The sequence below is a fragment of the Microplitis demolitor genome, chromosome 2 (assembly GCF_026212275.2).
Source record: "Microplitis demolitor isolate Queensland-Clemson2020A chromosome 2, iyMicDemo2.1a, whole genome shotgun sequence".
In the NCBI taxonomy this organism is placed as follows: Eukaryota; Metazoa; Arthropoda; class Insecta; order Hymenoptera; family Braconidae; genus Microplitis; species Microplitis demolitor.
The window spans coordinates 12,128,993-12,144,057 of NC_068546.1; positions in this window are offsets into that span (position 1 = coordinate 12,128,993).

Below are 15,065 nucleotides of genomic sequence, written 5' to 3' on the forward strand. Positions count from 1 at the left end.
TACGGCAACGGTCATTCTCAACAACTTGCGGAATATCTCCTGGCAGATAAGGCAGCACTGGTGTTTTATCGATACCGTGAGTATGTCTTAGGTGGTAGTAAAGTACTCGCAGAGCAGCATTGTGACGCTGGACATATGCATTTCTTGCCAGCACAGGACATGCTGACAACAAATGCATAAGCGTCTCAGGATGTTGCTTACACACCCTACACAAAGTGTCGGGTAGCTGCATCTGGAGCATTTTAGCACGGTATTCAAGAGTATTGATAACACCATCTTGGCAGGCAAAAATATATCCTTCGGTCTCAGACATCAGGCCAGCTGACCTGAGGAAGGAAAACGTCAGCTGCTCGGACAAGCCATGTTCACGCACGTGTTTAAAGAACACGCTGTGCATGGACTTGTCCATATGTGTGCTGAGCAGTTTTTGTTGCTCAGCATTGCTGATGACCCTCTTAAATTCCTCCTTAGGGAGTTCGATAAGAGGGTTTACTCTTCCAAGACCGAGGGATTTTGCCGCGTAGATTGCTGCCTTATATAAAAACGTTCCCTTATGCCTATTCTCATGACTATGAACAATTTGCATAAGGAAGTCGTTTTCATCTGCAGTGAAATTGACAACCTCGTATGTTATACCCAAAACCAAACGATCGTGTAGACACTCCAAGCTCTGTAAACCTCTCCCTCCGATGTGCCGGGAAAGGTATAATCTGGTGATGGAGGATTTAGGGTGCATGCTCCGATTCATATTCATGACTTTGCGTGTCTTGATATCGAGATCTCTGAGTTCTTTTCGGGCCCATTTCAGAACACCGAAAGAGTAGAGGAGTACCGGGACAGCAAGCATGTTTGTTGCAGAGACTTTGTTTTTCCCGGAAAGTTCTGATGACCAGATTTTCCGGAGTCTCCGCACATACTCGCTGCAGAGAGTCGTTTTGATTTTCGAGGCGTCCTGCATAGGACTCCCGTCAATCCCTAGATATTTGTACGACTCTCCGGCGTCAAGATGGTCAATGACGCTCCCATCTACTAACTCGATATCCTCACGCACATCAGAACACTTACCCTTCACCAGATTAACGACCGCGCACTTGTCCAACCCAAAAGCCATGCCAACATCCCGGGTATACTCCCCTACAATATTCAAGGCTGTCTGAAGGTGTTCCTCATCAGAAGCATACACCTTCAGATCATCCATGTAGAGTAAGTGGGTGATCGAATACTTTCGATCATTTGATGGACCCACTGAGTATCCACGGGTGCGGCGTAGCGCAACAGATATTGGCAGCAGTGAGATACAAAACAGCAGAGGGCTCAGAGAATCTCCCTGAAAGACTCCTCGTTTGTACTGTACAGCTTCGGTTACACGTTTGTCGTTGCCACATGAAATGTGGAACCGTGTTCGCCAAAGCTGCATCGTACGCCGAATGCATCCCACTGTATCGCGATTGACCCCAAGGCATTTGAGCAAAAAGAGAATAAGCTCATGAGATGTTGAGTCAAATGCCTTGCGGTAGTCAATCCAGGCCATTGACAGGTTGCGCTGATAGCAGATCGCGTCTTGAATGACACAACGATCCACTAACAGATTCTCTTTGCAACCTGACAGGCCTCTTTTACTGCCACGTTGTTCGTATATCTGCTGCCATACAGGGTCTATCTCCTGCAGAATGCGATTATTCAAGATTTTGGTGAAAATCTTATAAACCGCATTCAAACAGGTGATAGGCCTGTTGTTTTTCGGGTCAGACAAGTCTCCTTTCTTTGGGATGAGCACGGTTCGCCCTTCTACAAGCCAGCATGGAATTGGTTCATTACCTCTGATGAACGCTGTAAAAATCCGGGCCAGATGACTATGGGTAGAAGTTAATTTCTTCCACCAAAATAGGTTAATGCCATCTGGACCCGGAGCAGCCCAGTTCTTACCATTGTTCAGAGCTGAACGAACTTCTTCCACGCTGACTTCGGGGCTCTCTTCATCAGCATTGTCGTTGCGATGTTGTCGACAAAATGCTTCGAAGTCGTTGAGAGCTGGAGTGTCACGATTCACGTTCGGTTGATCACCATACAACTCGGACCAGAAAGCTTCTACTTGCTCGATGGATGGGGAATCGCCAGAAACAGATGTCTTAGGTGTCAGAAAGCGTGAAGGACTTAACCGAAACAAAGAGTTATCGGTAAGCCGCTTCAGCTTTTTCTCTAGTGACTTTTTAGCAGTCACTAGAGCCCGCAACCTGTTAAGGGAACCTTCTTTGATATTAAGAAGATTCTCCTTATTCAGTGTGTGATGCTGATAGCGTAGTCCAGCCGCAATGCGGCGGACTTTGGATGTAAATGCTTTACGTGCATTTACATACTCAATCACACACTGAATGCGGGAGACATGTTTCCGGAGATCATCAATCTTTAGTGACAGCTGCCCAATGCGCCCTCTCATCTTTGCCTCAGGAGAAGAAATATTTCTCCTCGCTGGAGGTAAGAGTGAGGAAGCAGCATCATAGACAGCTTGATTGATGGTGAGCAAAATAGAGTCTTCCTGAATCCGGGCAGATAGTTCTTGGTTTACCGTGTCAAGTAGCTGTTTTGGATAGTGTATCTTCTTTGAGATACATACTTGTCGCCTTTCAAAATCATTGTCAGCGTCTTCAGAAGAACGGCGTCTCTCTTGATGTAACTGTGCTGGAAAAGACAGACGATGAGATAATCGTCTGTTCATTAACAGTGATCTCCGTGTTCGCCGGAGATGAGAGGCATAGTCTCGGAGATGTTGTTGTGACAGATGGCTGTAGTTAGGATGCATATTGCTCCAGAGAGCATGCATCCTCGCCATGTAGCCTCTCCGCTCCGGTTCACTGTTATTATAGCACATCAAGAGATCGGCTCGTAATTCCTCCGTCCACCTAAATGCAGTCCGTTGTTCGCCAAGGTCGTCATCGTTCGGAATCTCGGTACTCCGCCCAGCTAGTGGGTTGCCCTCATCCGAGAAGGGCAGGTTGTGGGGAGCACTTCCTGGTTCAGTATTGTCTTGAACTCAGTATTACTTTACGTTGGGGAGTTAACGTTAACCCAACGTAAAGTTTGTTGTGCGATTGGTAGGCCAGCAGATGGGAGGCCAGCCTACATTGCCCACGATGCGCCACGGGGTAAATAAGACCCCCGCTGGCCGCACAACATGCACCGCGGGCGCATTATTATTATTATTATTATTATTATTATTATTATTATTATTATTATTATTATTATTATTATTATTATTATTATTATTATTATTATTATTATTATTATTATTATTATTATTATTATTATTATTATTATTATTATTATTATTATTATTATTATTATTATTATTATTATTATTATTATTATTATTATTATTATTATTATTATTATTATTATTATTATTATTATTATTATTATTATTATTATTATTATTATTATTATTATTATTATTATTATTATTATTATTATTATTATTATTATTATTATTATTATTATTATTATTATTATTATTATTATTATTATTATTATTATTATTATTATTATTATTATTATTATTATTATTATTATTATTATTATTATTATTATTATTATTATTATTATTATTATTATTATTATTATTATTATTATTATTATTATTATTATTATTATTATTATTATTATTATTATTATTATTATTATTATTATTATTATTATTATTATTATTATTATTATTATTATTATTATTATTATTATTATTATTATTATTATTATTATTATTATTATTATTATTATTATTATTATTATTATTATTATTATTATTATTATTATTATTATTATTATTATTATTATTATTATTATTATTATTATTATTATTATTATTATTATTATTATTATTATTATTATTATTATTATTATTATTATTATTATTATTATTATTATTATTATTATTATTATTATTATTATTATTATTATTATTATTATTATTATTATTATTATTATTATTATTATTATTATTATTATTATTATTATTATTATTATTATTATTATTATTATTATTATTATTATTATTATTATTATTATTATTATTATTATTATTATTATTATTATTATTATTATTATTATTATTATTATTATTATTATTATTATTATTATTATTATTATTATTATTATTATTATTATTATTATTATTATTATTATTATTATTATTATTATTATTATTATTATTATTATTATTATTATTATTATTATTATTATTATTATTATTATTATTATTATTATTATTATTATTATTATTATTATTATTATTATTATTATTATTATTATTATTATTATTATTATTATTATTATTATTATTATTATTATTATTATTATTATTATTATTATTATTATTATTATTATTATTATTATTATTATTATTATTATTATTATTATTATTATTATTATTATTATTATTATTATTATTATTATTATTATTATTATTATTATTATTATTATTATTATTATTATTATTATTATTATTATTATTATTATTATTATTATTATTATTATTATTATTATTATTATTATTATTATTATTATTATTATTATTATTATTATTATTATTATTATTATTATTATTATTATTATTATTATTATTATTATTATTATTATTATTATTATTATTATTATTATTATTATTATTATTATTATTATTATTATTATTATTATTATTATTATTATTATTATTATTATTATTATTATTATTATTATTATTATTATTATTATTATTATTATTATTATTATTATTATTATTATTATTATTATTATTATTATTATTATTATTATTATTATTATTATTATTATTATTATTATTATTATTATTATTATTATTATTATTATTATTATTATTATTATTATTATTATTATTATTATTATTATTATTATTATTATTATTATTATTATTATTATTATTATTATTATTATTATTATTATTATTATTATTATTATTATTATTATTATTATTATTATTATTATTATTATTATTATTATTATTATTATTATTATTATTATTATTATTATTATTATTATTATTATTATTATTATTATTATTATTATTATTATTATTATTATTATTATTATTATTATTATTATTATTATTATTATTATTATTATTATTATTATTATTATTATTATTATTATTATTATTATTATTATTATTATTATTATTATTATTATTATTATTATTATTATTATTATTATTATTATTATTATTATTATTATTATTATTATTATTATTATTATTATTATTATTATTATTATTATTATTATTATTATTATTATTATTATTATTATTATTATTATTATTATTATTATTATTATTATTATTATTATTATTATTATTATTATTATTATTATTATTATTATTATTATTATTATTATTATTATTATTATTATTATTATTATTATTATTATTATTATTATTATTATTATTATTATTATTATTATTATTATTATTATTATTATTATTATTATTATTATTATTATTATTATTATTATTATTATTATTATTATTATTATTATTATTATTATTATTATTATTATTATTATTATTATTATTATTATTATTATTATTATTATTATTATTATTATTATTATTATTATTATTATTATTATTATTATTATTATTATTATTATTATTATTATTATTATTATTATTATTATTATTATTATTATTATTATTATTATTATTATTATTATTATTATTATTATTATATTGATATATTGATAAAAACGTCATACTCTTCAATTTGTGATGATATACTTATTATGCGCATGCGTCGGTGTTTGTCATCTTTTTTGGATTATATATTTAAATTCTCATCCCTACTTTTATTTATGAATTTCCTAGCCCTCGAAAAACCTTGTGGTGCGCAGATGTCTTCGATCATTCGACTTTTTTTAGGTAGAAGTAGAATTTCTTACTTACCCTAAGATGTTCAATGTTCTACGGGTGGCAAGTTGGGTTATCTATTACAGTGCGGCCAGATCGTGGGTAAAACGACCCCCCACTTTCTGCCGCGCGGGCGACACATACAACTCGGGAAGACCTGTTGGTGTGTCGGGTGCGGCGGAAGAAGCCGAAGGGAGCCGAGCTTGGAGGAGAATTTACTCTCCCCACTAAGCACAGAGGAGTCACACACACAGCTGTGACTCTCTGTACATGAAAAATTCTGAGAATCCGATCTCAGCCGAAGCATACAGCGGGAAAAATAATAATAATAATAATTATAATATAAAATATAAAAATATAATAATAATATAAAATAATATAAAATAAATTCGAATTTTTTTTTTAAATAATTTTTTATTTAAAAAAAAATTTTTTTTTTTTTTTCAGGATTAAATTATTATAAAACAATAAATTATAAATATTATGATTCTTGCTAGTAAATATTACTAGCGGGAATGGCGATTGATAATTATTACACCGGTAATTCTCAAACGCAGCTTTTATAATAGTTCTTATGAACTACGGGTAACCGTGGAAACAGTCAAGTGGAGTGAGCGACTACTTTGGAAGCATAAGCTCCGTCGTCGAGTCCTCGCTGATACAAATTTTTTTTTTTTTTCTTTCAGATTTTAAACTTTTTTTTTTTAATGTTTAAATAAGAGTTCATGTATCAGTACCAGACCATTCCATGCATTTATATATCTATATTTGTGAATATAGATATACACAAGTATAGATAGATACAAATGCATGAAGTGGTCCGGTACTAATACATTTAAACTCTTTTTGCGGCTAAACTATTGAAGAAACGAAAGTGCACCAGGAGACCTTTTTTATAGAGATTTTTATGCTTTAAAAAAATGGTCTCTTATCATTTTTTCGTATCTTCAATAAATAAGCCAAAATTTTGAAAAAAAAGCCATTTTTATGTTTTTTTTCAGTTTTAAGCTCTCTTTGAGGCTAGGAGATACGAAAGATTACTTATGACACAGCTTTCCACATCACCCTGGAGGTACTGTGTCCTGGCATGCGTTTCCACTTTTTTTACATGGCGAGATCCCCTTGTAGGCCTAAACCATGGTTCAATTATAGCTGAAGGCTTTATATTTACTTTACTAATAAAAAGTAGAGCTGAAGGCTCTAATATTAACAAGTATAAACTAAAAAGAAGTAAAACTTAAGGCTCTATATTAAATATATTATGAGGTAGAAGAGCGGAAGACTAACTTCTACGTGATATTAAATAAATTATTAGCCCATTACACTAAATTTTAACACGATTGACTAGTCAGAAGCAGAGCTAAGAGCTGTAGCTTCTATATATTTGTAAATACTGTATAAAAATATTGCACCAAAATTACAATTGACTTAGAAAAGCAGAGCTTATTGATCTAATTCTTATACTATCTTAAATACTTAATTAAACTTTAAATCACAACTATGACTAGCTTAAACTTTAAAGCACAGCAATGACTAGCAAAAAAGCAGGGCTTTTTAATGACTGAAAATAATACATGGAGATTAGTTTTAAATACATAAATACTCAACATTCATACAGGACCCAATTAAATACATATTCAATTTTCAATCATTCGCCAATCATCACTACTGTCATACGCATGAAGATTCACATTCCTCGGGGGGGCCTTGACTCTGTCAGGGTACAAATCTGAAGAATTCATCATATCTACATAGTTCTTATCTATCGTCATTTCTAAGGGATTTAATTTTCCTGATTTAGCGAGAGATCTAATCACACAAAGTGAATTCAGCGTTTCAGCAGTAAGGCCGTTTCTTTTTTTCGTCTTAATTTCAGGTATTAACGAAAACGCCCTTTCAGCCGGAGCATTTGAATGGGGGAGTGATCTGATGAGACCTGAAAGTAAGCGCAAAGTTGGAAATTATATATTATTATTTGAGGAAGTGAAAGTGGAAATTTTCATCCACATTTCGTCAAATGTCAATTTGCTCCATTGCTTTTTTAAATTCACATCAACAAAATATAACAAATTCCACTCAGTTTGAATAGATCCGTCTACAGGAACGCCAAGAACATCACAGACATTTTTGACTTTTAAAAATGAAGATTCCCTATCCTTTTCAAAGAGTGCCAATTCCGGTGCAAAAACAGTAAGACTGAATAAGAAACTATCTTCAAACGGTAATCTCTTACGGATGTTTTCAGCAGCAATTACATAGAAATTTAAACAATTGACACGCACCTGGTGAACAATTGATTCAGATTTAGGATCGCCTGATCTTAATTGAAGCCGTAAGAAATCTTCACAATTTGCTCCGACGTCGACTTTAGACAAATCAAGTTGATTTGTGATTAATCCAAATTTTATTTCGTGAACTCCATTGTCAAAAATTTCAGGCTTCAATAAGGCAGATTTCATGAACTTTTGCAGAATTTCAGTGAACAATCTTTTCGAAAAAGGTTGCAGTTGACCGACTAGCGTATCATTTCCTTGGAAATGAGCATTGATCTTATTAAAAGGTTCAAGTGCCCATTGCAGGAAAAGTAAATACGCTTTCGTCGAGGGATCCTTCATAGTTTCTATTAAGGTATCAGCAGCTGCACTTTTTTCTGAAGATTGGTCAATCAAAAAACCTCTAATCGCCTGCCAATTATCTAAAATCCTAGTAATTGCTATTTGACGAGACAACTATCGTGTAGCAGCAAATCGAGTAACTTTAGAGGGATTTTCATCATAAAAATCCTGAAATTGGGAGAAAATTGCGCTTCGTTTTGGGCTATTATTAATAAAAGAAGAAATATCCGCAACGAAAGAATGAATTTTCGAGGGTATGGCAGTACTGGCATCTTTAGCGACAAGTGCTAAAGAATGACAAATGCAGGAGAGAGTTAAAAGGTTAGGATTTTTCTTACTCAAATGAACTTTGAAAGAATTATTTCGACCAACCATGACCGAAGCATTGTCACAGGCAAGACTAATGATTTGATGCAGAGGAACTTCCTTTTCAGCTATCGCACTGATGAATTGTTGAACCAATCGGTCGGCACTACCGTTAATAGCATCGATATGGATTAATTTCAACAACTCGGTGTTAACGAGTAAAGTTTGTGGATCCACGTAGCGAACCATCAAAGTCATCCATTTTTCATTAGTAACGTCAGTAGTCTCGTCAACAAAAACAGAAAATTTGGTGTTTTTAACAACCTCATCAACCCTTTTTGACCCACGGACACTAACAACGTTATTAATTACTTTGGTAGTTTTAGTTTTACCCATGTCCATTTTTTGAAGAATAGCAGGTTCCTTACCAATCATTTGAAATAATTTCAACATGTCCGAAGCAGTAGAAAAAGATATATTATGTTGAGCAACAAAAGTTGCAAATCTAATTTCGGCAGCTTTGACTCGATCATTAAAATTGAGTCCAGAAGAAGATGGCAGGGAACTGGCCTCTGGTAGAGCTAACTGGTGGAGAGCTAACTGGAGAAGAGCTAACTGGGGGAGAGCTAACTGGGGGAGAGCTAACTGGGAGAGAGCTAACTGGTGAAAGAATTAAATTTCCTAAAATGCCTACATTAGAATGAACAATACCTTTTCTAAGATGATGGGTACGCGTGAGCTGAATATGTTTATCTGTTTTTAAATGCCTGTCAATTTCTGACCTACGGCAAGTTAAATAAATATCGCACGCAACACAAAAGAATTTCGTGGGGTCTGACGGACATTCATTCACCCATTGTCTCCACTCTGGAAAATCATCGAACCATTGCTGCTGGAAAGTCTTGACTCGAGATTTTTTGGATTTTTTAGCAGAAGGCTCTGATAAATCCATATTTAATTAAAAAAAAAAACAGAAACAGTAGCAATAGTACGATGACCAATTAAATCTATATAAACTCTAACCAACGCGTTCGCGATACTTAGAAAGTCGGACGTGAATTTAACTATTAATAATTTAAATAATCTACACTATTTATTCATTAAAAAACACACACTGTACTTAATGTTAATAATAATTATAAAAATAAAAATATATAAATACTTAGTTAAATACCTTTAAATTTTATTTCAGGAACGCAGTAATCCCAATAGCTGATGCAAACCGTGTAACTTTATACGTAAAATTGATCGTTTACGGAAACAGCGTCCGTTGACGAACAAACGAAGCATCATTTGTTTATAACCGAGATCATAGGCGCGAAAAACGCGCGCGTATAACTCCTTCGGGCACATTTGTTTATAACCGAGATCCGAGGCGCGAAAAACGCGCGCGTGTAACTCCTTCGGGCATTTAAAGTTTAAAGAGACGCGATTGACTTGAAGAAACTTCGTCATCATTAAAAATTGCTTTTGTGAAGATTATAAGAGCTTTTGAGTTAGAATGCATTTAACAACTAAAAATTATCATAAAAATAATATTGGTATTGCATTAAATATAACTGCTTGACAAAAAAAGTTCAGCCGCGCAGTCCCCAATGACTCAATAAGTAAGACAGAGACAATAACAATCGATTGTCGCAGCGCTGTCAATCGGCCGGCGCTGACCGAGACTCTGTCATCAGCGATACCGTAAGAGTGACAAAGACAGAAGGTATGATGAATGTTACGACTTCTGTCTTACTTATTGATAACAATACTTATTGATAGCCCCGCTCACTTCAGATAGAAAGAGTAGAAATATATTTATTTATCTTGATCAATTTTGAGAGGGTAAATTTTAAACAGTACTAATGACAAGGAAACGTAAAGTAAAAAATACAATGAAAATAAAAAATGAACTTTCAAATGATGAACTGCATAATCAAGCAAATATGGTAGAGATAAAGAATCCAATTGAAGAGTGTATACATACACATATGGATCAACGCTGTAAAACTTCAACTTACGTTTATAAGGGTGAAAATAGAAAATACTTGATGAATTTTGAGAGCCATCAGCTCTACTTTTTATTAGTAAAGTAAATATAAAGCCTTCAGCTATAATTGAACCATGGTTTAGGCCTACAAGGGGATCTCGCCATGTAAAAAAAGTGGAAACGCATGCCAGGACACAGTACCTCCAGGGTGATGTGGAAAGCTGTGTCATAAGTAATCTTTCGTATCTCCTAGCCTCAAAGAGAGCTTAAAACTGAAAAAAAACATAAAAATGGCTTTTTTTTCAAAATTTTGGCTTATTTATTGAAGATACGAAAAAATGATAAGAGACCATTTTTTTAAAGCATAAAAATCTCTATAAAAAAGGTCTCCTGGTGCACTTTCGTTTCTTCAATAGTTTAGCCGCAAAAAGAGTTTAAATGTATTAGTACCGGACCACTTCATGCATTTGTATCTATCTATACTTGTGTATATCTATATTCACAAATATAGATATATAAATGCATGGAATGGTCTGGTACTGATACATGAACTCTTATTTAAACATTAAAAAAAAAAAGTTTAAAATCTGAAAGAAAAAAAAAAAAAATTTGTATCAGCGAGGACTCGACGACGGAGCTTATGCTTCCAAAGTAGTCGCTCACTCCACTTGACTGTTTCCACGGTTACCCGTAGTTCATAAGAACTATTATAAAAGCTGCGTTTGAGAATTACCGGTGTAATAATTATCAATCGCCATTCCCGCTAGTAATATTTACTAGCAAGAATCATAATATTTATAATTTATTGTTTTATAATAATTTAATCCTGAAAAAAAAAAAAAAATTTTTTTTTAAATAAAAAATTATTTAAAAAAAAAATTCGAATTTATTTTATATTATTTTATATTATTATTATATTTTTATATTTTATATTATAATTATTATTATTATTATTTTTCCCGCTGTATGCTTCGGCTGAGATCGGATTCTCAGAATTTTTCATGTACAGAGAGTCACAGCTGTGTGTGTGACTCCTCTGTGCTTAGTGGGGAGAGTAAATTCTCCTCCAAGCTCGGCTCCCTTCGGCTTCTTCCGCCGCACCCGACACACCAACAGGTCTTCCCGAGTTGTATGTGTCGCCCGCGCGGCAGAAAGTGGGGGGTCGTTTTACCCACGATCTGGCCGCACTGATCTATTACTATGTTGAATTTTCTCTTAGGTGTATGATGGTAAGTTTAACTCTAGATAAAGAAACTTTTTAACACTGATTTAAACAATAGATTTTTTTCCGTGTTTATTATCTCACAATAGTTATAAAAGATACATAGATATATAATAAATATGTGTGAAATGCACATTTAATGTATTGATACCCGAATCTATACTGGAACTGGTGATGGGACAGACACAAATTCGAATTTGTTGTAATTGGTCCCAAGAAATTTGAGATGAAGCGAGCCTTCGGCTACCATTTCGCTCAGGCTTTTGAACTTGCCTTCGTCACCCATAAGTTCGTTGTTTGTCCGGTTTGGAAAATAGATAGAGACTTCATTGTTTAAATGTGCAATGATTTTGGATCCGTACTTCGTGTTTATTTTTTTTATCTCGGTTATTTGATATAATTTGTCCACTTCCAATTCTTGCATTTTCTTGTTTGGCAAAATATTTGCTAAACAGTTGATTTCATTGATAGCTTAGAGATCGAATTTTGACACTAAAAGATAGATAAAGGAGAACATGTTATAGAATTATATGTGAGAAGTATCGATATATGCTCGAATAAGAAATAGGACTTACTTGTGAAGTAGTTTTGTTGATACAGATGAAGACTTGAGATGATTCCACTTATGTTATAGACTTTTTGCTTAAAAAAACTTGAGCAGACTGATGCATATGGCTGCAGGAGTCGCCCACTCAACTCTTTATTTCCCCACTTTGTTACAGCAAAAACAAGTTTGAGCTTGTTGTATGACGTAAAAAATGATGTAATCAGGGTGAAAAGACGCAATTGCGCAGGTCCATATTCCCCCCACTTGGACTGGAATGTGAGCTTAGTAACGGTTAACGGCGCAGAAGATGATGTAATCGGGGTGAAAGACGCTATTGCGCAGGTTCATATTACCCCCACTTGGTCTGAAATATGATCTTAACAACAGCGCAGCTTCATTTCCCCCACTATACCTCATAAAAAGCGAGTTCAGACACGCTGGATGACGTTATCCGCTATAAAAAGGGGTGTGGGAAGGACTAAACCGCTAGATGGTAGTGACATCAGAGCTTCTCGCAAGTGCTCGTCCTACCCCCTGTTTGAATATATAAATCCTCAGAATGATCATCATATAAATACATGCCATGCTATCATCAGAGCTGGTATACGGTAAGGTACCAGCTCTGATGATAGTGTGACAGTATTTTGTCATCATACGCATGATAATTGAGTGCCGAGAAACATTGGTAACAGTCGGTAATATAAATGCCTACTTTACCGATAAGCGGTACTCGCATCGACCACAGATATATGCCAATTACCGACAGCAGATATGATTAGTTATCGGCATGAGGTATCTGCAACGGTCGGTAAGGAAGGGCGCTGCGTTATCGGGGGGTGACCCCCCTGTCTCACTACTGTTATAGATGAAATTGAACGGAATATAGTATAGTGCCGGAGAGCTTAACTGGTAGAGCACTCGGCGCGATACCGACATGGTCTGGGTTCGATTCCCAGTTCGGGCTTTCTATATTTTTCTCAATTTATCTATAAATTGTCTTATTGAGAAGGTTTGCATGTTTTAGGTTTTCACTACATTAAATTGGTGTTAATACCGTACGATCGACGGTGTGGCTCAATAAGTTATAGATGAAATTGAACGGAATATAGTATAGTGCCGGATAGTTCAACTGGTAGAGCACTCGGCGCGATACCGACATGGTCTGGGTTCGATTCCCAGTTCGGGCTATTTATATTCTACTCAATTTATCTATAAATTGTCTTATTGATAAGGTTTGCATGTTTTAGGTTTCCACTATATTAAATTGGTGTTAATAACGTACGATGGACAGTGTGGCTCAATAAGTTATAGATGAAATTGAACGGAATATAGTATAGTACCGGATAGCTCAACTGGTAGAGCACTCCGCGCGATACCGACATTGTCCGGGTTCGATTTCTAGTTCGGGCTATTTATATTTCATTCAATTTATCTATAAATTGTCTTATTGATAAGGTTTGCATGTTTTAGGTTTCCACTATATTAAATTGGTGTTAATACCGTACGATGGACAGTGTGGCTCAATAAGTTATAGATGAAATTGAGCGGAATATAGTATAGTGCCGGATAGCTCAACTGGTAGAACACTCGGCGCGATACCGACATTGTCCGGGTTCGATTTCTAGTTAGGGCTATTTATATTTTATTCAATTTATCTATAAATTGTCTTATTGAGAAGGTTTGCATGTTTTAGGTTTCCACTATATTAAATTGGTGTTAATACCGTACGATGGACGGTGTGGCTCAATAAGTTATAGATGAAATTGAACGGAATATAGTATAGTGCCAGATAGCTCAACTGGTAGAGCACTCGGCGCGATACCGACATGGTCCGGGTTCGATACCCAGTTCGGGCCATTTATATTTTACTCAATTTATCTATAAATTGTCTTATTGAGGTTTGCATGTTTTAGGTTTTCACTATATTAAATTGGTGTAATACCGTACGAAAAAAACTAGCGCTAGAAAAATTAGCGCTCACCACAGGGCAGAGAATCCGGCGAAGTTTAATTGACTTCGGATCCGTTACCGCTGGCATATTGTCAATTATGTTGGTATTGCGACTTCTGAAGTTCATTTTCGACACGATATTTCATGCATACGCATTGTATGGCATATGGGGCTGCAGCTAAGTCTTAGTAACAGCAATATGGGACATATTGGCGAATCTCATACTGCACCACCATCACCGCAGAAGTTACGACTTGGATGTAGAGAGTCAAAGAAGCAAGGCTCCCATACCTCGCCCGAGGTCAAGTATATCAATTATCGATGAAGAACCTGAACCTCATAAGTCTGCGCCACCTCAAGAAAAATCATATGCAGAGCTGAATCGACAACTCGAAGATCAACCTCTGAGGTCCAATATCCATGAGTGTACAAACAGTGAGATGTTAGCTCGTTTGAGAAACCGTGCGGAAAACCGCGAGTGAACATTGTGAGCGAAAATCGCAAGTGAACGCGAAAGCCAGATTGTGCCAATTTCATATAAA